The 22995-nt window shown below is 42.9% G+C and overlaps 3 non-coding genes across 3 annotated transcripts; all 3 read left to right on the forward strand.

Annotated features, from left to right (window-relative positions):
* Nucleotides 1–3666: 3666 nt before the first annotated feature.
* On the forward strand, nt 3667–3773 carry LOC112085518. Its single transcript, XR_002898822.1, has one exon. It is a non-coding gene; the product is annotated as a small nucleolar RNA R71 (small nucleolar RNA).
* Nucleotides 3774–11728: 7955 nt separating this feature from the next.
* On the forward strand, nt 11729–11835 carry LOC112085668. The gene has a single exon (XR_002898968.1). It is a non-coding gene; the product is annotated as a small nucleolar RNA R71 (small nucleolar RNA).
* Nucleotides 11836–22624: 10789 nt separating this feature from the next.
* LOC112085590 lies at nt 22625–22731 on the forward strand. The gene has a single exon (XR_002898892.1). It is a non-coding gene; the product is annotated as a small nucleolar RNA R71 (small nucleolar RNA).
* Nucleotides 22732–22995: the final 264 nt, after the last annotated feature.

Raw genomic sequence — 22995 nt, forward strand, 5'->3', positions numbered from 1 at the left:
CAATTGGGACCTGTTCTTCAATCCTCAACCTGGAGAGGTGATCTGCGGCTCCGTTTTCAATGCCTTTCTTGTCAAGTATCTCCATATCGAACTCTTGGAGTAATAGGATCCACCTCAACAACCTCGGCTTAGCGTCCTTCTTAGCCATCAGATATCTCAAGGCCGCATGATCTGTGTAAACTGTAACCTTTGATCCCACTAGATGACTCCTGAATTTATCAAATGCAAACACAATGGCAAGCATTTCCTTCTCGGTGGTCGCGTATTTTTCTTGAGCTGAGTCCAAGGTGCGGCTCGCATAGTAGATCACATGGAGCTTTTTATCTCTCTTCTGCCCCAAGACAGCTCCTAAGCATAATCAGATGATCGGTCATCACTTCAAATGGTAAAGACCAATCAGGGGCTTGTACAATCGGTGCACTGATCAAAGCCTCCTTGATTCTCTTGAACGCTTCCTCACATTCTTCATCAAAGTTGAAATCCACTTCTTTGCACAATAACCTGGTCAAGGGCCTGGCTATCTTGGAGAAATCCTTGATGAACCGTCTATAGAACCCAGCGTGGCCAAGGAAGCTTCTTATTCCTTTCACAGAATTCGGGGCTTGTAAGTTCACCATCACCTCGATCTTGGCCTTATCCACCTCGATGCCTTTCTCTGATACCTTGTGTCCCAAGACAATGCCTTCTTGGACCATGAAATGACACTTCTCCCAGTTCAAGACAAGCCTATGCTCCTCACATCGCTTGAGAACCTGAGAAAGATTAGCAAGACATTCGGAGAAAGAGGAGCCGTATACGGAGAAGTCATCCATAAACACCTCAACTTTCTCTTCAATTAGATCAGAGAAAATGTGCATCATACATCTTTGAAAAGTGGCCGGTGCATTACACAAACCGAATGGCATTCTTCTGTAAGCATAAGTGCCATAAGGGCAGGTGAATGTGGTTTTCTCTTGGTCTCTTGGATTTATTGGTATTTGGAAGAATCCAGAGTATCCATCGAGAAAACAGAAATAAGGATGATTAGCTAACCGTTCAAGCATTTGATCAATGAATGGTAAAGGGAAATGATCTTTTCTTGATGCAGAATTCAATTTCCTATAGTCAATGCACATGCGATGGCCGGTTATAGTTCTTTGGGCTATGAGTTCATTCTTATCGTTTTTCACCCCCGTGATCCCACCTTTCTTGGGCACAACGTGTACAGGAGATACCCACCGAGAGTCAGAGATTGGATATATTATCCCTGCCTCAAGGAGCTTTAGTATCTCCTTCTTAACCACCTCTTTGAGGTTCGGATTAAGTCGACGTTGGTGCTCAATAGAAGACATGGCTTGGTCCTCCAGGTGGATCCTATGGGTGCATATATCAGGAGAGATCCCTCTAATATCAGCCAAGGAATACCCTATGACTCTCCTGAATTTCCTTATTTCACTAAGTAATGCACGTTCCTCATGCTCAAGCAAGTTATCGTTTATGATCACAGGGAAAGTAGAGTTTAGACCTAAGAACGCATACCTGAGCCCTGTTGGTAGAGGCTTGAGCTCAACAGGGGGTGCGTCTGCCTCATTCCAATCGGCATCAAAGTTCCATTGGCCCGGAACAGCTTCCTCGGCCTTTTCCTTGTTCTCGCGCGGTATACCATCGGCCTCGGCACAAACTGTCACGGCCATGATATCCCGAGGTGTCTCCTCTGTTCCCGTGGATCCCTCATTGTCTGAAATGTCGAGGCCACTCTTCCTGAGCTCCAAAAACCTCGCCTCAGCTCCAAGTTCCTTCGGTTGGTCCAAAAGAAGCTTGTACACCTCGCTTTCCTCGCTCAAGTACCCGTGCTCGCTTTGTTCCCGTGTTAAGACCACTTGTAACGGATCCTCTGCGTTCAACTCTTCAAGGAGCTCATCATCTAGCTCCTCCATTACCTCCACATAGAAAACCTGACCTCCAATGGTCGGTTTCTTCATCATCTCCTTCACATTGAACTTCATAGTCTCGGAACCGATGTGTAGTTCAATCATTCTTCCTCTCACATCTATTATGGCTCCTGCGGTCGCCAAGAACGGTTGGGATAGGGTCTAATGGTTCCTCGTCTATCTCAAGAACTATGAAGTCCGTGGGAATTTCTATCTCACCGATCCTCAAAGGTAGATCCTCAAGCAATCCCACCGGTAATCTAACCGATCTATCAGCTAATACAAGAGAGATCTTGGCCGGCTTGTAGCTTTTGTATCCCAATCTCTTGGCCACCGTGTAAGGCATTAAGCTCACAGAAGCTCCAAGGTCACATAAACAGTTTGAAAACTTCAGGTGACCTAAAGCACACGGCAAAGTAAAGCTGCCCAGATCGGATAACTTCCTTGGTATAGATCTCCTTTGTATTATTGCGCTGCACTCATGACTCAGTATCACCATACCCTGGAGCTCCTTTGTCTTGTTGAGGATCGCGTCCTTTAGAAACTTCCCAAGCTGGGGTATAGCTAAGAAAGCATCTATAATGGGTAAGGTGAGTTGTGTGTTCTCCAAGTGTTTCTCAAAGACCGCCTTGGCTTTGTCTAAGATTTTCTTTTTGAAACGCCCTGGGAACGGTATCTTGGGTTGATAAGGTGGTGGTGGAACATAGGGCTTCTCAAGCTCGGTTGTCTTTTCAACCTCTTTTCCTTTGTCCTTGATCGGTTCCTTCTCTAAGACCTCTTCTTTATGCGCATCATCCGAGGCTGCCTCCCCCTCTAGTTGCTCATTGGCCTCAATGAGCTTTGTCTTAGGCGTTGGAGTTTGTAATTCCTTACCACTCCTCAATGTGATGACGTTCACATACTCTTTAGGGTTCGGCTCCGGTTTACCTGGTAAAGCCGGGCCTCTTGATGATGTAGATGCCTGATTTTGCTTAAGCTCCCTGATATCTTGCTGCATTGTTGCGTGCTGGCTCTCAACCCTTTGCTGGCCCTGTAACAGTTGCTGTAATATCCCACAGACATCGTTCCCCATCTGATTCTGACCCGTTCCCTGAATCTGTTGTTGATTACCCATCGGCTGCGGATTGAACCCTGGTGGAAACTTGTGTTGCTGCGGTTGGTTGTTGAAGTTGTTACCCTGAGCTGCTTGATTCTGCTGAGTGTAGCCGTGCTGCTGCCCACTGAACTGTTGCTTGGGCTGGACTTATTCGGAAAAGGGGTTTTTGGAGCATAGCTTTGGTGTTGTTGAGCAGGGTACACTTGGTCTTGAGGGTTAGCTACATTCGGGTTTCGATAAGAGAGGTTCGGGTTATTGCCGTGGTTGTTAAACCACTGATACCTCTGCTGATTCCCTATGTAGTTCAGCTCCTCCTGAGTTAGACCATCTTCATTAACATTGTCAAAACTTGGCCCTTGTTCATTAAACTCGCCTACAAAGTGTATTGGCTTTTGAGTCGCCATCAAAACCTTGTCAAGCTTGCTCTGAAGCTCTCTTATATCCTTTTTCATATGCTGTTCATCACTAGATCCCTCTGTACGGTTTGCTCTATCAAAGTCCTCTCCATACGTGTCATTGGACATGGCTAGGTTCTCGACTAGTTCCATTGCCGCATTGATCTCTTTCCCAAGAAAATTTCCATTTGAAGCTGTGTCGAGTTGGTTTCTGATCTTGGGGAGTGCACCTCGGTATAAAGTACTCAAGAGGGATGCATCTGAGAAGCCGTGGTGTGGGCATTGGTTAGTATAGCTCCTAAACCGTTCCCAAGCCTCACTAAAGCTCTCGTTGTTGTGCTGCGTGAAACTTGAGATCTGATTCCTGAGCTTAGCCGTGCGTGATGTGGAAAAGAACTTTGATAAGAACGCCAGTTTACACTGCTCCCAGGTTTGTATAGAGCCCCTCGGTATATTCTTTTCCCACTGGTGTGCTTTATCACCGAGGCTGAAAGGGAACAAGCGTAGCTTGAAGCTATCTTCGGAGACGCCATTTATCTTTGGTTAAGTCGCAAACCCGATCAAATGGATCTAGATGCTCGAGAGGGTCTTCTCCAGCCAGACCGTGGAACGTGGAGTTTTGCACCATATTGAGCAGGGAAGCTTTAACTTCAAAGTTGTTGTTTTGAACTGGTGGAGCTTGAATCCCAGCTCGGTATTGGTGCGCATTAGCTCGGTCATTCTCTCCAACACAGATTGGAGGATGTTGTCTCTGACTTGTGGCGGTGGCGGATGCACATGATGGGCTTGTTGCTCATTTCTGTTCGCTTGGTGTTGGTTTTGCTGAGCAAGCCGTTCGTTTCTTTGAGCCTATTGTTGATTAACATAGGCTTGTTATTCATTTCTTCCTGCCTGCGCCTGATTAGCCTGAGCCTGGTGCTCGGCCGCCTGAGCCTGTTGCTCCATTCGCTGTTGTTCTGCCATTCCAAGTCTGTCAAAGTGTCGTTCTCTCTCGCGAGCTCGCCTTTCTAATCTGTCGATGTTATCGTCGTATGGGAAAAGCGATCCTGTGCTCCGAGACCTGGTATTCATGCACCTGAAAACAAAACAAGAACTTGCAAAAGAGTTAGTAAAACAAAAGAAAGTAAAGTCTTGATCTTAAGAACAAACAAGAGAATAATGCTCCTACAAGTTGGCAACGGCGCCAATTGATAACTAAGATGTTGAGGCTCTTAGAAGGGTTATCAATCCCCTTGTCAAAGTAGTATAAGGGGTGTCAAACCAAGCTTGTAAACGAGATACTAGCCTATGTCATTTGTTCACTTAAGTCAAGACAAGAAGATAAAAGTTTGGTGACGATGATTAACAGGCAAATAAGCAATAAAATTAAATAAAAGCAGAGATTTAAACTAATCAAGATGCAAACAACAAACAGGTGATTCAGATGATGATAATATGCGATAAGGGAAGAGACTCTAGACAAGATAATCGACTCGGGTACTTCCAAGCTAAACTAATGGGTTAATGAATTATTTTGTCAAGCGATTTCATTTAACTTTGAACTCAAGGCATGTTAATCTTCTCATGAAAGTATTAAATATCTAAACTGATCCTCCTTCATACCAAAATGTCTTTTAAGAAGCACGAATCAATCAGCAATAAGATTCAGTTCAAATATGTCATTTAAGAGAACAAACTATCACTCTCGCGATGAAAGACTCTTAAACCTTTAACCGAGTGATTCAGACATTTCTACGAACACTTTTGATGCGAGATATGCCTCAGATCTGAACCTCAAGTGATATGCTTGGATCCAGCCTAGAGATCTCGTCGGTTAAAGAATGAAACATGCAAGACTAGACACCTAAACCCACTAATCTATCTTGAAAGCACCCTAATCTACTTATCTAAAGCCGCTTAAACGACTACTCACTGATCATAACGAGCTCACTAAGTCCTTTGCAAGACGTGTAGCTGGTCATGATTAGGAGTTTAATGCTGATAATAAAAGAAGAATAAAGAAAGAACAAGATTCAGATGCAAAAACGAGATATTGGATTAGATTAATCTGGTTTCACAAAAGAGGCAAGTTCTTAAACGTAAATGGAGATAAAAGATAAGATGATTAGGTTTTTGGTCCTAAAATGTATTTATAGCAAAGGGAAAGTGTCGCGGGTCAGCCCGGAACAAACCGGGTACTGAACCGCTTCCTTGGGTTGATGGGTGAGTGCCACGGTGTGTCGGAAAGTGAAGCCGAGGTCTTCATGTCGAGGTGTGCACGTGAGTCAGGATCCAGATGAAGATCTCGTGAAGAACATGTCAAGAACATGCATGAACCCTAGTCTTTGATCCATCCTCACGTGTGTGTTCTTGAGCCATTCTGTTCTTGATTCTGGGTTCGTGACAAGGGACCTCGGGATAAAATGTCGAGGGGTCATGATGTCGAGGTGCTTGGGAGAACACAGTCCGGCATGCACGCCGAGGTCATTACACCGAGGTGTACTTTCAACACTTAGTCGTTTCCAGCTTCAGTTCTTACGTATGCATGCCTCGATCTAATCATGCCAAGGCTTTGGCACGAGGTCTAGTCCAGAATACTTCCAAGATATGAGCCTCGACTTGAGTGATGCCAAGGTAAAGATACCGAGGCTTGTGAAAACACTTAGCGCGTGTCGCAACTCATTTAGGCTTGTATCGACCATGTCACCTTCCGGAAGCAGTAACTTTCAGCAAACGACTCCAATTTCTCTGGAACCAGTTCCACAGTCAAGATGACTCAGTAAGCTCGAACTTTGGTGAAGACCGGGTAAGCTGGTTCGGACAGGAGGAGCTCCGTCCGCCATGATCTTTGAAGTTCGCCGTTCAGTTCTCGGGTACTCGCAATGCTGGTGTATGCTCCGGAAGCCATATATTTCTCTCCACTGATCCGAATTGGATGATTCCAACTGTTCTGGAATCTTTGCTTGATTATCTCCAACTTTGGTGAAGACCTTGCCAACTGATTCGGACCGGAAGGTTCCCCGGATTGCTGATCTCTGAATTGCGCGGGCAAGGACAACTTTTGGTCGTAAAAACCTTCCCGCGGTAAGGAAAATGGCCGAGGGCTGTGTACCGCGGTAAGCTTTTTGGTCGTAAAAATCCTTGCCTCGGTCAAAAACTTGTCCCGTGGTATTTTTGCACTCGATACTCGATTCTGGCCGATCGGTAAGGTTTTTGGCCGGTAATGAGCATCCGGTAAATATTTTGGCCGAGGTTTCCGACCAGCCGGTGCGAGATTTGGCCGAGAAATTCCTCCAAGCGGGTTTCACCATTTTTGACCCTTTTCTTCACCGTTTTCTTTTCTGTTCCTCTTCTTAGGCTCCTATTGGTCTCCAAAGCTCCTAATAAAGACTTCAAAACATGCAAAACTCTTTGGGACCTAATGCAAGCCCTAAGTCCTATTTTGACGCCTAAAGACTCAATTTACATGAGAAAACACATGATGAGGACTCTATAATGCAATCTAAATGATGTAAAATATAGACATATCACACAACCAAGGAGATGAGCTTGAACGAGATAAAACCTTGTAGATTCAGCCGCATGCCCATCCAGGAGTAAATTGCGAGTCTTTGTGCGGCTAAATCTTCTCTGATCCTTAACTCGCACGACCATGTAGCAGGGGTCTTCAGGAATGTGTGCGGGTTGGTCTCCATTACTCCCAGGTCGCAGGCTCAAGTCGGTGTAGATTGCGAGTGATCGTGCGGCTTAGTTCCAGGCGCGGCCAACTCGCATGCCTAAGTCGCACGATTGTGGACTTAGCATTTTTCTTGCTCGGGAGCCTCAGACCTCATCCAGTGATAGCTTACCCGCACTCCTCAACTCGCAGCATCAACTTCCAGGCATTCATCTTCAGGCCTGCGAGTTAACCAGGTCGCAAGACTATCGCGCAGCATTCAGAGCAGCTTGGACCACTTCGCATTCCGGGAGGCGTAACTTCCAGGATATTGGTCCGAATTGTGTGATTCCGATTTCAGAGGAAAGAAGACTCATATATCTTCAACTTTGGTGAAGAAATCTTCGGCGCTTGGGATGTGGAAGGCTTCCTGGAGGGCTCGTCTTCGCAGTGCATTGACACAATCAGAAAGAGGCTTCTAGACGTGTGTCCATTCCGGAAACGTTATCTTCTTGCTCACAGCTTCTAATTGAATGATCTCAAACGTTCTGGAAAGAGGACTCAAATATCTCGGATTCTGATGAAGGCTCCGTAAACTGAATCGGTTTGGAAGTGCACCGTCCTTCGCATTCTTCGGAACCATCGGGTCGGTTCAAAACGGCAGCGAGACAGGAGTTCCTTCCGACGAGCTTACCTTTCTGCTCACGCGTCCAAATTTCATGATTCCACTTGCTCTGGAACCGTGATCCAATCCTCTCTAACTTTGATGAAGCACCCGAGAGCTGAATCGGACCGGAAGGTTCCCCGGACAGGCGATTTCGGAAACGTGTCTGCACCCGGAGATTTTGGCCGAGGAATCATTAGCTGGTACGCATTTTGGCCGATAAAATCCACCCGCGGTACGTGAGAATGGCCGAGAAAAACCTTCCTGGTGCGCGAGAATGGCCGAGAACCTCCAAAAACCCAATTTCACCATTTTTAACCCTTGGTTACCGATTCCATCTTTTCAGCTCCAAATAGCTCCAAATACACCTGATAAAAACTCAAAACATGCAAAGACTCATTGGGACCTAATGCAACTCCTAAGTTCTAAAACAAACCCTAAGGACCTAAAATGCATGAAATAAAACATGATTTGGAATGAAATATGCAACCTAAATGATGCAAATTATGAACATATCATTGGTGCAATGATCAATGCCTCCTTGATCTTCTTGAAACCTTCCTCACAGTCAGCATCAAAGACAAATTCAACCTCTTTGCACAACAGCCTAGTCAGAGGCCTAGCTATTCTTGAAAAGTCTTTGATAAATCTTCTGGAAAACCCTGCATGCCCAACGAAGCTTCTTATCCCTTTGACTGAGTTTGGAGCTTGCAGATTCACCATCACTTCCACCTTTGCTCTGTCCACTTCTATTCCAGCTTCTGAGACCTTGTGCCCCAACACTATTCCCTCTTGGACCATGAAGTGACATTTCTCCCAATTTAACACCAAGCTGTGCTCCTCACATCTATCCAGGACCTGAGAAAGATTAGACAAACAAGAGGAGAAAGAGTGTCCATAGACTGAGAAGTCATCCATGAAGACCTCTACTTTCTCCTCAATCAGATCTGAAAAGATAGACATCATGCAACGCTGGAAAGTAGCAGGAGCATTGCACAGCCCAAATGGCATGCGCCTATAAGCAAATGTCCCATAAAGACAGGTGAATGTGGTCTTCTCTTGGTCTCTTGGATCTATGGGGATTTGAAAGAATCCAGAGTAACCATCTAGAAAACAAAAGAAGGGATGGTTTGCAAGCCTCTCTAGCATTTGGTCAATAAAAGGCAAAGGAAAATGGTCTTTCCTAGAGGCTGCATTGAGCTTTCTATAATCTATACACATCCTGTGTCCAGTTATAGTCCTAGTAGCAATCAGCTCATCCTTCTCATTTATTATTACTGTCATTCCCCCATTTTTGGGCACCACATGGACTGGTGAAACCCATCTAGAGTCTGAGATTGGATAAATTATCCCAGCCTCTAGGAGTTTGAGAATCTCTTTCTTCACTACCTCTTTTAAGTTGGGATTAAGACGCCTTTGGTGCTCTATGGATGACATATACTCTTCTTCTAAGTGAATCCTATGAGTGCATAGGGAGGGTGAGATAGCCTTTATGTCATCCAGAGAGTAGCCAATGGCTCTCCTATGTTTCCTCAACTCTTCTAACAACCTATGCTCTTGGTCCTCTAACAGCATATCATTGATAGTGACAGGATAAGACTCATTGAGACCTAAGAAAGCATACTTGAGCCCCTTGGGAAGGGGTGTGAGATCAAGTTGAGGTGCCCTAGATTCATCTAGTGAGGCTTGTTGTGGCTTCTCTGCTTGTGTTTTACCTTTAGCCTTGTTGCATTGCTTCTGAATACCCTCATTCATCTCTTGAAACCTCATTTCTGAACCAGCGGCCGTGTTCACACCGACCTCATTTCCCTCGGTGTGGGAGGTCGATATTTTCTCGGGATTTTGGACCTCCTCACACCGAGCTTGCACACCGACTGAATTGACCTCGGTGTGGCTTAAAGACTCAGCTCCTTGCATAGAATCTTGAGACACCGACCTGATTTCCCTCGGTGTGGCTAGTTGATATATTCTCGGCATTTCGTCATCCCCCACACCAAGTTGAACACCGAGTGAATCCTGGTCGATATGAATGAAAGGTCTTGACAGAATTGAGCTTCTAAACCGGTTTTGTTTAGCCTCTGAACTTTCATAGTGCAAGTTCAAGTAAGAACTGGTGCTCCCCTCTGGTTTGTGAGAGTCTAAAAGCTTCATGAGCTCCAAAGTTTCATACTCAAGGTAGCCATGATCTCATGTTCCTTTGTTAAAGCTATCTGAAGATGATCTTTTGTGTTTAACTCTTCTAGGAGCTCATCAGCAAGCTCATCCATTCTCTCAATATGGAAGCATTGCCCTTCTATTCTAGGATTTTTCATCATGTCTTTGATATCAAACTTCAGCTTCTGTTTACCAAGTTGCAGCTCAATGATGCCACCGCTTACATCAATAATTGCTCCAGCTGTGGCTAGGAATTGTCTGCCCAAAATCAATGGATCAGCTGGTTCTTCATCCATCTCTAGAACAATGAAATCAGTAGGAACCTCAAAACCACCTATCTTGACAGGCAGATCTTCCAACATCCCAACAGGTAACCTAACTGATCAGTCTGCAAGGACAAGAGAGATCCTATCAGGTTTGAACACTCTATATCCAAGCTTCCTTGCTATGGAGAATGGAATTAAGCTGACAGATGCTCCCAGATCACAAAGGCATCCGGAAAACAGCAGAGGTTCTATAGCACAAGGGAGTGTGAAACTCCCTGGATCAGTTAAATTTCTTGGAATGGACTTTCTCTGAATGATGGCACTGCATTCATGACTCAATACCACCATACCTTGAAGCTCTTTAGTCTTGTTCAGAATAGCATCTTTTAAGAATTTACCCATTTTTGGCATCATTAGAAATGCATCAATGAGAGGCATTGTGAGTGGTGTCTCATTGATAGCCTTCTCAAATACAGCTCTTGCCTTGTCTACAAGCTGCTTCTTGAATCTCCCTGGAAATGGGAGCTTAGGTTGGTATGGAGGTGGTGGAACATATAGCTTTTCTGGTTCAGGTTCCTTTTCCACCTCTTTACCCTTTTCTTTCCTTGATCTTTCAGCAACTTGATCATCCTTTAAGGCTGCCTCCCCCTCAGTTTGATCATTGTCCTCAATGATCACATTGTTGTATTCTACAGCTGGTAGCTCTTTGCCACTTCTCAGTGTAATGGCCTCAGCATACTCCTTTGGATTTGGTTCAGGCTTACCAGGAAGTTGGCCTTGGTTTCTTGAGCTAGATGCCTGATTCTGCTTCAATTCCTTGATGTCCTGCTGCATAGATGCATACTGACTTGCAAACAATTGTTGACCCTGAAGCAGCTGTTGTAGAATCCGAACCATATCTGACCCCATCTGTGGCTGCTGCTGAACAGGTGCTGACTGAAACTGATGCTGAACCGGCGCCTGCTGCTGGATCTGTGATGGACCAAACCCTGGTGGTGCCTTTGGCTGCTGCTGTGAACTGAAACCAGAACCCTGAAGTGGTTGCTGATGTTGACTGTAACCCAGATTCTGAGCAAACTGATTCTTTGGTTGAAAAGACCCTTGAAAGTTGTTCTTGGGAACAAAATTCTGTGGAGCTTGAGAGGTAGGGTAGACTTGGTCTTGTGGGTTTGCTACATTGGGATTCCTCTAAGAGAGGTTCTGATTGGCATTGGCATACTGATACCTTTGGAACCTCTGATTCCCAATATAGTTTAGCTCTTCCTGAGTAAGACCCTCTTCACTGATGTTCTCAAAGCATTGAGAAGGTTCCTCATACTCTCCTACAAAGTGCATTGGCTTTTGAGTCGCCAATATCACCTTGTCCAGCTTGCTTTCAAGAGTTTTAAAGTCCTTCTCATACCTTTGATCCCTGCTTGAATTCTCACCCCTATTGGTTCTATCAAAGTCTTCTCCATATGTATCATTGCTCATTGCTAAGTTCTCAACCAGCTCTAAAGCAGCATGGATCTGCTTTCCTAGAAAGTTTCCATTGGATGCAGTGTCCAGCTGGTTCCTAATCTTGGGAAGAGCTCCTCTATAAAGTGTGCTGAGAAGAGAAGTCTCACTAAACTCATGGTGTGGGCACTGGTTTGTGTAGCTCCTGAATCTCTCATATGCTTCACCAAAACTCTCATTGTTATGTTGAGTGAAGCTGGAGATTTGGTTTCTTAGCTTTGCTGTTCTTGAAGTTGAGAAGAACTTAGACAGAAATGCCTGCTTGCATTGCTCCCATGTCTGAATGGAGCCTCTTGGGAGATTCTTCTCCCATTGGTGAGCTTTGTCACCAAGACTGAAGGGGAATAATCTGAGCTTGAAACTGTCCTCAGATACTCCATTTATCTTTGTCAAGTCACAAACCTTATCAAATTGGTCCAAATGTTCCAAAGGATCTTCCATTGCCAATCCATGGAACTTGGAGTTTTGAACCATATTCAGCAAAGATGTCTTGACTTCAAAATTGTTGTTTTGCACAGGTGGTGCTTGAATTCCTGCTCCATACTGATGAGCATTGGCCCTGTCATTTTCCCCAACATATACCTGTGGCTGCTCATATCTCCTTGGTTGGTTTTGGAAGGGCTGTTGGTGGTGAGCTTGTTGTCTTTGCTGTACGTTGGCCTGGTGCCTTTGCTGATAAGCTGGAGCTTGTCCCTGGTGGACATAAGCTTGTTGTTAATGCACCTGTTCCTGATGAACATTACCCTGATGGAACCCTTGACCAGCTCCATTACCAGCTCCATTTCCAGCTGCATTACCCTGCTGCCCCCGAGCCTGTTGCACCTGAGCCTGTTGCTTCTCTTGAGCCTGCAGCTCAATGTCAACTACATGCTGTCTCTGATCTTCCATATCAGCCGGATCAGTCTGTCTTCCACGCCTATCCCTTCTCCTTCTTGGAACCAAAAGATTAATGTTGTCGTTTAAGGGGAAAGGTGGACCACAGCTTCTTGATCTGGACCTGGAGTTCATGCACCTGAAACTCGCAACAAGAACTTGAAAGAAATTAGAAAACACAAAAGAAAATGTTTGATCTCAAGAAATGACACAATCTTAATGCTATCACACTTCGGCAACGGCGCAAATTGATAACTAGAGTTTTCAAGGCTCTAAATGAGGGGTTATCAATCCTTTTTGTCACTTTGCAGTACAATGGGTATCAATCCATCATGTGTAGACACTAAGATGCAGGATCAGTTCTTAATTCAAGCCAAATGAGTAAGGTTTTGATGTTACTTCCACTAGACAAACTTAAAACAAGAATTAAAGCTAATGATCAACTTAAACAAGCAAATGACAAGTGGTGTGAATATGAGATGATGGAAGCATGAGATTTTAGACATGATAGTTAGCTAGGGTGCTTTGATGCTAAATCAGGAATGTTAATGACAATGATGAGACATGATTCAAGTGATTTAGAACTCTAATCTAGATTAATCCTCTCATGAAGGCATTAACCTCTACACTAATCTATTTTCAAACCAAATCATCATTTGTGAAATATGAATCAATGAGCATTAAGAAACAGTTCTAAAAGATCATTCAAGCAAATAGCAAAACATCATCATGCAGCAAATGCTTAAACCTCTAATACAGCTCTTTCAGGAATTTCATCAAACACCTGTGGTGCATGAAATTCCCAGAATCTAGATCACAAGTGATGTGCAAGGATCTAGCCTAGAGAACAGATATTTAGAGAAATGAACCAATGAATCTAGCCCTAAGCACTCCTAATCTAACACCTTAGCACCCTAACCTACACATCTAGAACCTCATTAAGCTAAACTACTCACTAATCATACTAATATCTCTTAAACCTTTGCAAGTTGAAAAGATTGGCATGATTAATGATGAGAAATGGAGATAGAGAAGATGGGTGATGATGGGTTTGCAGCTTTAAACACAGCAATCTCTCAATCTCTCTGATTAAAACTCACAAAGGGGTGGAAGATGAAGATGGAGATGATAGATAATGATGGATTTCAGCTTTAAACCCTAATTACTCTCTTGATTCATGATAGTATGAATTTTCAATCCTTGATCAATTCCTCAACTACTCATGTCATTGTAGCACTTGAGGTATCAATCCAAATGGAGAGATTCTAGACACTAAGACTATGAGGATCAATTCTTAATCCAAGTCTAACTAAACAGATGAGTTGGTAACAAGGTGATCTAAAAACATAAAGCAAACAAGAACAAGCAGTAATTAAGAATTAAACAAGCAAGAGAAACTAAACAAACACTCAAATTCAAATAAAGAGAAAGCTAAACCTCTAGATGTGATCATTGATCAGGGTGCTTTCAATGCTTAACTCATGATGCTAAGAAAACAATGCAACACTTGCAATTCTTTAGTCTAGACTTCCAAAGCAGATTAATTCATTCTCATGACAGAAATCTCTTTGCAAATTACTTAATCAAGACTAATTCACATTAGTGAATAAGCAACTAACAAGCATAAGGTTCCAAGTCTAACATGACCAAACAGCCTCTTTGTGCATCAAAATAAGAGCTAAGAAAGACTGAATCTTACACAGAAAGACATAGCAAGCAATCACATGATCTCAAACATTTCAACTTAGAACTCTAATATAGACTAATCCTCTCATGAAGGCATTAATCTCTACACTAATCCACTTTCAAACCAAATCATCATTTGTGAAATATGAACTAATGAGCATTAAGAAACAGTTCTAATATGTCATTCATGCATTTAACAAATCATTCCCATGATGAAAAAGGCATAAACCCTTAAGTTAGCTCATTCAGGCATTTCATCAAACACCTTGTGGGTGGAGATTTGCCTAAGCTCTAGATCAAGCTTATAATGAGAGATCTAGCATTAAGAGCAGCTAACTAAGGAAATGAAATGAGAATCTAGAACCTAAACATCATAAATCAAGCATCAAAGCACCCTAATCTACACACCTAGAAGCTTAAAAGATGACTACTCACTAATCATGAAGAACACACCATTTCCTTTGCAAGAGGTGATGTTAATCATGATTAGAGGCAAAGATGAGATGATGAGATGATGAGAAACAGCTTTTGAATGATCAAATCCCTTAGATATCTCTTAATCAAACTCGTTTTTACACTAAAAAGGAAAGTGAAACAAGAGAAAACAAAGCTTAAGTCTTGGAAAAACCCTAAAAAGCATATATAGTGTCTCTTGCGGACCCGGTCAGCCCATGACAAACTAGGTCCTGACCCGGCTTTGATGGATAGTGGTGTGGTTTGCCACGGTCAGATGATGCTTGGACAGACCGTGGCAAACTGACCGTGGCAAACTGATAGTGTCAAAGTTCTTGGACAGATTCTTCATGATCAAGGTTGCCATGGCTTGATTTACACCATGTCTAGTGGCCGTGTCTCTTCTTTTCTGGGTTTGGGTGATGAACTTCTTGGATTGCCACGGTCTAGTAGCTCTTGGTTAAGCCCCGTGGCAAGTGGTCGTGTCAAAAGCCGAAGGTGTGTAAAAGTTGCCATGGTCAAGTCCTAGACCGTGGCATTCAAACAGTGTCAAAACCCGAATGCTTGTAAAGTTCCTCCCAGCCAAGTGTTTGTTTGCCACGGTCAAGTGTAGACCGTGGCATGAAGATCGTGTCAATCGCCAAAGGTGTGTAAAAGTTGCCACGGTCAAGTCCCAGCCCGTGGCATTCAAACCGTGTCATGTTTCACTTAGCTCGCATCATTCAGGGCTGTCTGGACCACTTCGCATTCCGGAGAGTGTAACTCATAAGATACTTGTCCGAATTGAGTGATTCTGGTTGCAGAGGCGAGAGGACTCATATATCTACAACGTTGGTAAAGAAAGCTTCGGTGCTTGGGAAGTGGAAGGCTTCCTGGAGGGCTCATCTTCGCAGTGCATTTACACAATCAGAGAGAGGCGTCTAGACATGTTTCCATTCCGTAGAACGTATCTTCCTGATAATAGATCCGAATTGAATGATCTTGGACGTTCTGGAAAGAGGACTCAAATATCTCTGATTCTCATGAAGGCCCCGGAAACCGAATCGTTCTGGAAGTGCACCGTCCTTCGCATTCTTCGGAGCTCATCGGCTTGGTCCAAAACGGCAGCGAGACAGGAGTTTCTTCCGACGAGCTTAACTTTCTGCTCACGCGTCCTAATTCCATGATTCCACTTGTTCTCGAACCGTGATCTAATCTACTCCAACTTTGATGAAGCCTCAGACAACTGAATCGGACCGGAGGGTTCCCCGGACAGGCGATCATTCAGGAGTATCGGATTGCTCCGGAATGGATGCGAGAGAGGTCTGTCTCCCGGTGACCGTATCTTTCAGCTCAGTGCTCCAAATGCCCTGATTCAACCTGTCCTGGGTTTTTGACTCAATTATCTTCAACTTTGCTGAAGACCTTGTAAGCTGAATCGGCCGGCAAGATCTTCCGGTGACGCGATTTCGGAAATGTATCTGCACCCGGGATTTTTGGCCGAGAGACTTGACCGCGGTACGTGTTTTTGGCCGAGAAAGCTACCCGCGGGAAGGATTTTGGCCGAGAATCTTCGGCCATCAGTACATCATTTTGCCTAGAAACCCAAAATTGCTCCTTTTCACAATTTTTGATCATTTCAACTCCATTTCTTCATCTGAATCACATCCTCCACTCCAAATAAGCTCCAAAAGCACCTGTTTAACACTCCAAACCATGCAAAACTCTCTTGGACCTAATGCAATCTCCTAAGTCCTAAAACAATGCCTAAAGACCTAAAATGTATGCAAATGAGACATAATTTGGACTAGAATATGTACATTAAATGATGCAATTTATGAATATATCAACTCCCCCACACTTATCCTTTGCTTGTCCTCAAGCAAAAAAGGAACAAATGAGAGGAAAAGGTTGAATGCATTGGGAGCTCATTTTTCCTTTGAAAGAGAAAAGTGACCACTAAGAGAATTCAAGTTCATGCTCAATATGCAATGCAAGACCATACTCTGATGTATCAACTCAACAGTAATCTCCACAAGTTCTCCTATTCCTCAACTCTTTGACATTCATTAAGCTCTTTACCAAGTGGATCAAATGATGCAGTGTTCAAACAAGCAAAGTTTGGCTAGGGTGAGGTAATGAGACTAAAATGGTCTCATCAGCGCCTAAGTGGGTTCAATGCAGCAAGGGGATCTCTCTATGAATGATCAAACTTTGGCAGAATGCTAAAGGTAAAAAGCAACCTATGCATACAAGGGCAAGGACTCATCCCACCCCACACTCTACTCAAAGCTTTCTCACTTGCTCAACCTCTCAAGAACCTCACTTTCCACACTCATTTTCCTCTCACTAGGGGACTCACTTTTCATTTTCACACTCAAGTCTTGGAGTTCAAACTTTACATAGCTCTTTTTCACTTTCTTTTTTAACTTCTAGCCTCTTTTTCTTTCTTTTTAAAACATTTGAGCTCTTTGGCTTCTTTTCTTTTCCTTTCACTTAGAGGCTAGACTCTTTCTTTTCAAAACACTAGAGCTCCCTTTCTTTGACTCAAAACTCCAAGACTGATTTCTTTTCTTTTTTTTTTCTATCCCCTAGTTCTCACCACTCTCCTTTTTCCACTCACCAACAAGTATCCCCCCACAGTTAGTTCTTGCCAAATCTCTCAGCTCCTTGATGATGGAACTTAACACTCAATGAGACTTGCCCTTGTCGCTCTAAACCTAACACTTTCTGCTAAGTTTGATCCAAGGTGGTCTTTCAATCACACACAAACATTTGGCTTGAAGGAAGGATGGGTTCAGGGTGAGGAAAACTGATCTATTATGCAGATTCAGCTATTTGAGCTAAGGAAGAGGATGGTAAAAACAGGATTCTAGCTCAAATATGTATATTGGTATCCACAAGCTTATTCAAACAATGCATTAAATGATAATTTCAAGTCAAGTTCAGGGTTTTCACTTATTAGAGTTGAGTTCAATTCAAACTTGCTTCTCAGATTCAAATTATTTCAAGCCTTGCAAGCACATAAATCATTTCACAAGCATATTTGGTCCAAATTTTCAAAGTCATGTACTCTCAAGGAAAAACTATCATTACTCCCAGCAAGATGCAACCTATATGATGCAAACTAGACTCAATCCTAAAAAAATGTGAATGCAACTACATGATCATTTTTTTGTAAAATTTTTTTTTTTTTTTTGATTTTTCAATTTTTTGGTTTTTATATGCAGAGTCAAGATGCAAATCAAAATAAGAACAAGAGAAAACATGATTAGTAAACACAAAACCCCTCCCCCACACTTAAATAACACAGTCCCTTGTGTTATAAAAGCATAAGAGAGGAGTGAAAGGCAAAAGCAAGAAAGATGCAAAATGAGAAATAAAGAACTAGATGCATATGTACAAGGAGTTTGGAGTGTTACCAGATTTGTTTGTGATGGAAATGAGTAGTGGAATTGTGAATCTCAGGAGGCTAAAGAACACCAGGTCATCTGTAACCTGAACACACTCCACAAGACACATCAAAACATCCTAAAAACACCAAAGAGAAAGCATTAAAAAGAATATTTACAAAGGATAAGCTTGGGGTGTCTCCCAAGAGCACTTTGTTTTAAGTCACTAAGTTTGACTTTTCATAGTCTTTTCTTAGTGAGTGAGAGGAGGAGCTTTGATGCTCCTTGTCTTGTCCATGAATTCAAGCATTAGGTCCTTGTTCATCAGCTCTTGGACACCATCAGATCCTTTGTCTATGAGCTCTTGTGTGATGATTGCCCTGACTTTTGCAAAAGGTTTTGATCCTCCAATGCCTTTAACCTTGTATTCCACAGCTCCACCATCAAACTTCCATGGAGTGAGCTTTATCACCTGAGAAGAGGACCCAAGAGTGAATGATTTGGTGCTTGTTGGGTTCTTGCCTTGAGACCCTGAACCATTGCTTTTGTTGCGGCTGACTTCCTTCTCACTTGGTGTGGGAGAAAAATATTCCAAGCAAGCTTCATCATCACTAAAGAAATCTCCTTCAAACTCAAGATCAGGTCTTACTAAGGATTCTTTCTTCTTCTCAACAGATGCAAGGGGTTGAGCTTCTTCTATAGTTCCAATACTCCCCCACATACTTCATCTCATAGTGTTTCAGCTCATAAGAATCATCAGATATAACCCCACAAAACCCAGCAAGAGGAGGTTTAAGGGGATAAGATACTTCATCATCTACATTAGTAAGCACCACTCTTTGAGTATCAAAGTCCATCCTTGCTCCTGTGGTGTTCAGAAATGGTGTTCCAAGCAGAAGAGGTAGCTCTTTGGTCTTTTTCATCTTCATGACTACAAAATCAGTTGGAACTGTGCATTCACCAATCTTTAATGGGTAGTCTTCAAGGATTCCATATGGCTTCTTTGAGGATGAATCTCCAAAGGTAATTGACATGGGGTGATGCTTAAGACTCTTGATCCCTAGTCTCTCCACCATGTCTAAAGACATTACACTGATGCTTGATCCAGAATCACATAAAGCATTGTCCACTTTCAAACTTCCAAGAGAGCATGAGATGGACAACTTTCCTGGATTACCTAGCTTGGGAATTGATTTGGGTTTCACCCTTCTTGAACCAGTGCTAGAGACTCCATCAGATGTCCTTCCTTGAACCATTCTCTGATCCTTTCTTTCAGTAATCTCAGAATCATTCTTTCTCATATCAAAAGAAGCTGCCTCCCCACCTTCTTTCTCAATGTCCTCATTGAGATCACTGAACAGGAACTCAAACTCATCTATGATGGCGTCCTCATCATCTTTTGTCAGGCATTTTTCACTTGAGACATTGCCATGGATGATATATTCATAAATTGCATCATTTAATGTACATATTCTAGTCCAAATCATGTCTCATTTGCATGCATTTTAGGTGTTTAAGCATTGTTTTAGGACTTAGGAGATTGCATTAGGGCCAAGAGAGTTTTGCATGTTTTGGAGTGTTAAACAGGTGCTTTTGGAGTTTATTTGGAGTGGAGGATGTGATTCAGATGAAGAAATGGAGTTGAAATGATCAAAAATGGTGAAAAGGAGCAATTTTGGGTTTCTCGGCAAAATGATATACTGATGGGCCGAAGATTCTCGGCCAAATCCTTCCCGCGGGTAGCTTTCTCGGCCAAAACACGTACCGCGGTCAAGTCTCTCGGCCAAAATTCCCGGGTGCAGATACATTTCCGAAATCGCGTCACCGGAAGCTCTTGCCGGCAGATTCAGCTGTCGGAGTCTTCATAAAGTTGGCGATAACTGAGTCAAGAGTTCATAACAGTTGGAATCAAGGCATTTGGACCACGGAACTGAAAGATATGGTAATCGGAAGACGAACAGGTCTCGCACTCATTCCGGAGCAATCCGATACCCCTGAATGATCGCCTGTCCGGGGAGCCTTCCGGTCCGATTCAGACGGCGGGTGCTTCATAGAAGTTGGAGAGCATTGCATCACGGTCTCTTAGAAAGTAGAATCGTGGAATTCGGACGCGTGAGCAGAGAGATAAGCTTGTCGGAAGGGACCCCAGTCTCGCAGGTATTCCGGACCGAGCAGATCAGTTCTAAAGGATGCGAAGGACGGTGCACTTCCAGGCCGATTTAGTTTCCGGGTCCTTCATGAGAACCAGAGACATTTGAGTCTTCTTTCCAGAACGTCCAAGAGCATTCAATTCGGATCTATGAGCAGAAAGATATGGTCTCCGGAATGGACACATGTCTAGACGCCTCTCTCTGGTCGTGTACATGCACTGCAAAGATGTGCCCTCCAGGAAGTCTTACACTTCCCAAGCACCGAAGCTTCCTTCACCAAAGTTGGAGAGGAAGGAGACCAAGCCGCAGCAACACTCGCAAAACACTCTTACTTAGGCGTGCGGCTAAGACAAGGCGATTCAGGCTTCACAAGACAAGTCTTCATCTACTGCGACTTAGGTGTGCGACCTGGGACATACTTGACTGACCCGCAGGATTTCCACTTGACCCAACTGAGCCGGGTCAGTACCCAGTTTGTCCTGGGCTGACCCGGTCCATTAGCACTAGGTATATATAGTTTTTTTGGGAGAAAAACCCTGGATATCATCTTCTCTCTTAGTTTCTCTCTAGTTTTCTTTCCTTTTTAGTGTAAAAACGTTTTGGATTAAGAGAGATCTCAAGGATTTAATCAATCTAAGTCTGTTTCTCATCATCTCATCATCTCATTTCTGCTTCTAATCATGATTAACATCATCTCTTGCAAAAGATTAGATGTGTTCTTCATGATTAGTGAGTAGTCATCTTTTAAGCTTCTAGGTGTGTAGATTAGGGTGCTTAGATGTAGATTAATGATTGTTTAAGCTTAGATTCTCTTCTCCTTTCCTTAGTTAGCTGATCCTAATGCTAGATCCTTGCACATCACTTGGGTCTAGAATCTGGGTTTTTCATGCACCAAAAGTGTTTGATGAAATGCCTGAATGAAAGCTAACTAAGGGTTTATGCATTAATGTCATGGGAATGATTGTTAAATGCATGAATGGCATATTAGAACTGTTTCTTAATGCTCATTGATTCATATTTCACAAATGATGATTTTGTTTGAAAATGGATTAGTGTAGAGGTTAGTGCCTTCATGAGAGGATTAATCTAGATTAGAGTTCTAAGTTAATTGGAATTTGAGATCATGTGATGCTTGCTTTATCTTTCTGTATAAGATTCAGTCTTTCTTAGCTCTTATTTTGATGCACAAAGAGGCTGTCTGGTCATGTTAGACTTGGAACCTTATGCTTGTTAATTGCTTATTCACTAATGGGAATTAGTCTTGAATTGGTAATTAACAAAGGGATTTCTGTCATGAGAATGAATTAATCTGAATTGGAAGTCTAGACTAAAGATTTGCAAGTGTTGCATTGTTTGCTTAGCATCATGAATTCACATTTAAAGCACCCTGATCAATGATCACATCTAGAGGTTTAGCTTTCTTTTTATTTGAATTTGAGTGTTTGTTTAGTTTCTCTTGCTTGTTTAATTCTTAATTACTGTTTGTTCTTGCTTGTTCTGTTATATGCTTTTAGATAATCTTGGTTACCAACTCATCTGTTTAGTTAGACTTGGATTAAGAATTGATCCTCATAGTCTTAGTGTCTAGAATCTCTCCATTTGGATTGATACCTCAAGTGCTACAATGACATGAGTAGTTGAGGAATTGATCAAGGATTGAAAAATTTCTACTATCAATGGAGAAGGTCCTCAATTTCCTGGACAGCAGCATGATTCTCATCATTTGAGAGGATTGCATTGCAGTATTCTGTTTGATGTGCAATTGATGTCCCTGGTAAAGATCTTTGAGCTTGAGAACTGCAGTGGCCCTTGTTGTTCTCTAGAGTCTTGACTTTGGAAGCCAAGGTTGAAAGTTGAGTTAGAAGATCAGAATAAGTGCAATCCACCTTGTTGTTAATCTCTGCCATTTTCTTGTTGAAGTCTATGGCACCACTTGCTTGACCTTTGAGGATTTTCTGGAGCAGGTTCTGCACTTCTTGATCCTTATTCTCTGAGTTCTGTTGGAGACTTTGTTGTTGGGGAGAGAAAAAACCTTGTTGTTGAGTGTTTTGAGGATAGAAGTTCTGGTTTGGGGGATTCTTGTAGCAGGTAAAGCCCTTTTGGTAACCTTGTTGGCCACCTACAAAGTTCACCTCAGCTGTGATGTCTTCCCTTTGAAATGTGTCTTGAAACACATGATTCACATCTCTAACAATGTTGGCTGACTGATGAGAAGCTAAGAGAAGTGTGTCTAGCTTCTCATTGAGAGACTTGATGTCTTTCCTTGTCCTTTCCTCTTCAGCACTCACAGATCCTCTTGAATTCCTTCCAAAGTCTGATCCATAAAGCTCTTCACTTTGAGCTACATTCTCCACTAGGGTCATGGCATCATTGACTTCCTTGGTCATGAAATTACCATTTGAAGCTGTGTCCAAGAGGAGTCTGACCTTTGGTAAAGCACCTCTGTAGAAGGTACTTAGCAGCTGACAATCTGAGAATCCATGGTGAGGGCATTGCATGGTATACCCTCTAAATCTTTCCCAAGCCTCACAAAATGATTCATGGTTCTTCTGAATGAAACTTGAGATTTCATTTCTTAACCTTGCTATTCTTGATGAAGAGAAGAACTTGGTTAGAAATGCTCTTTTGCATTGCTCCCATGTTGTGACTGATCCTTGAGGTAGAGACTTTTCCCACTGATGAGCTTTGTCTCCTAGAGAAAAAGGGAACAGCCTCAACTTGAAACTGTCCTCACTCACTCCATTCATCTTAGTTAGATCACAAACTCTATCAAAGTTGTCAATGTGATCTAGTGGGTCTTCTACTGCCAAGCCATGGAACCTGTTTGATTCCACCATGCTGATCAA

The sequence above is a fragment of the Eutrema salsugineum genome, unplaced genomic scaffold (genome assembly GCF_000478725.1).
Source record: "Eutrema salsugineum unplaced genomic scaffold, Eutsalg1_0 scaffold_3, whole genome shotgun sequence".
Classification (NCBI taxonomy): domain Eukaryota; kingdom Viridiplantae; phylum Streptophyta; class Magnoliopsida; order Brassicales; family Brassicaceae; genus Eutrema; species Eutrema salsugineum.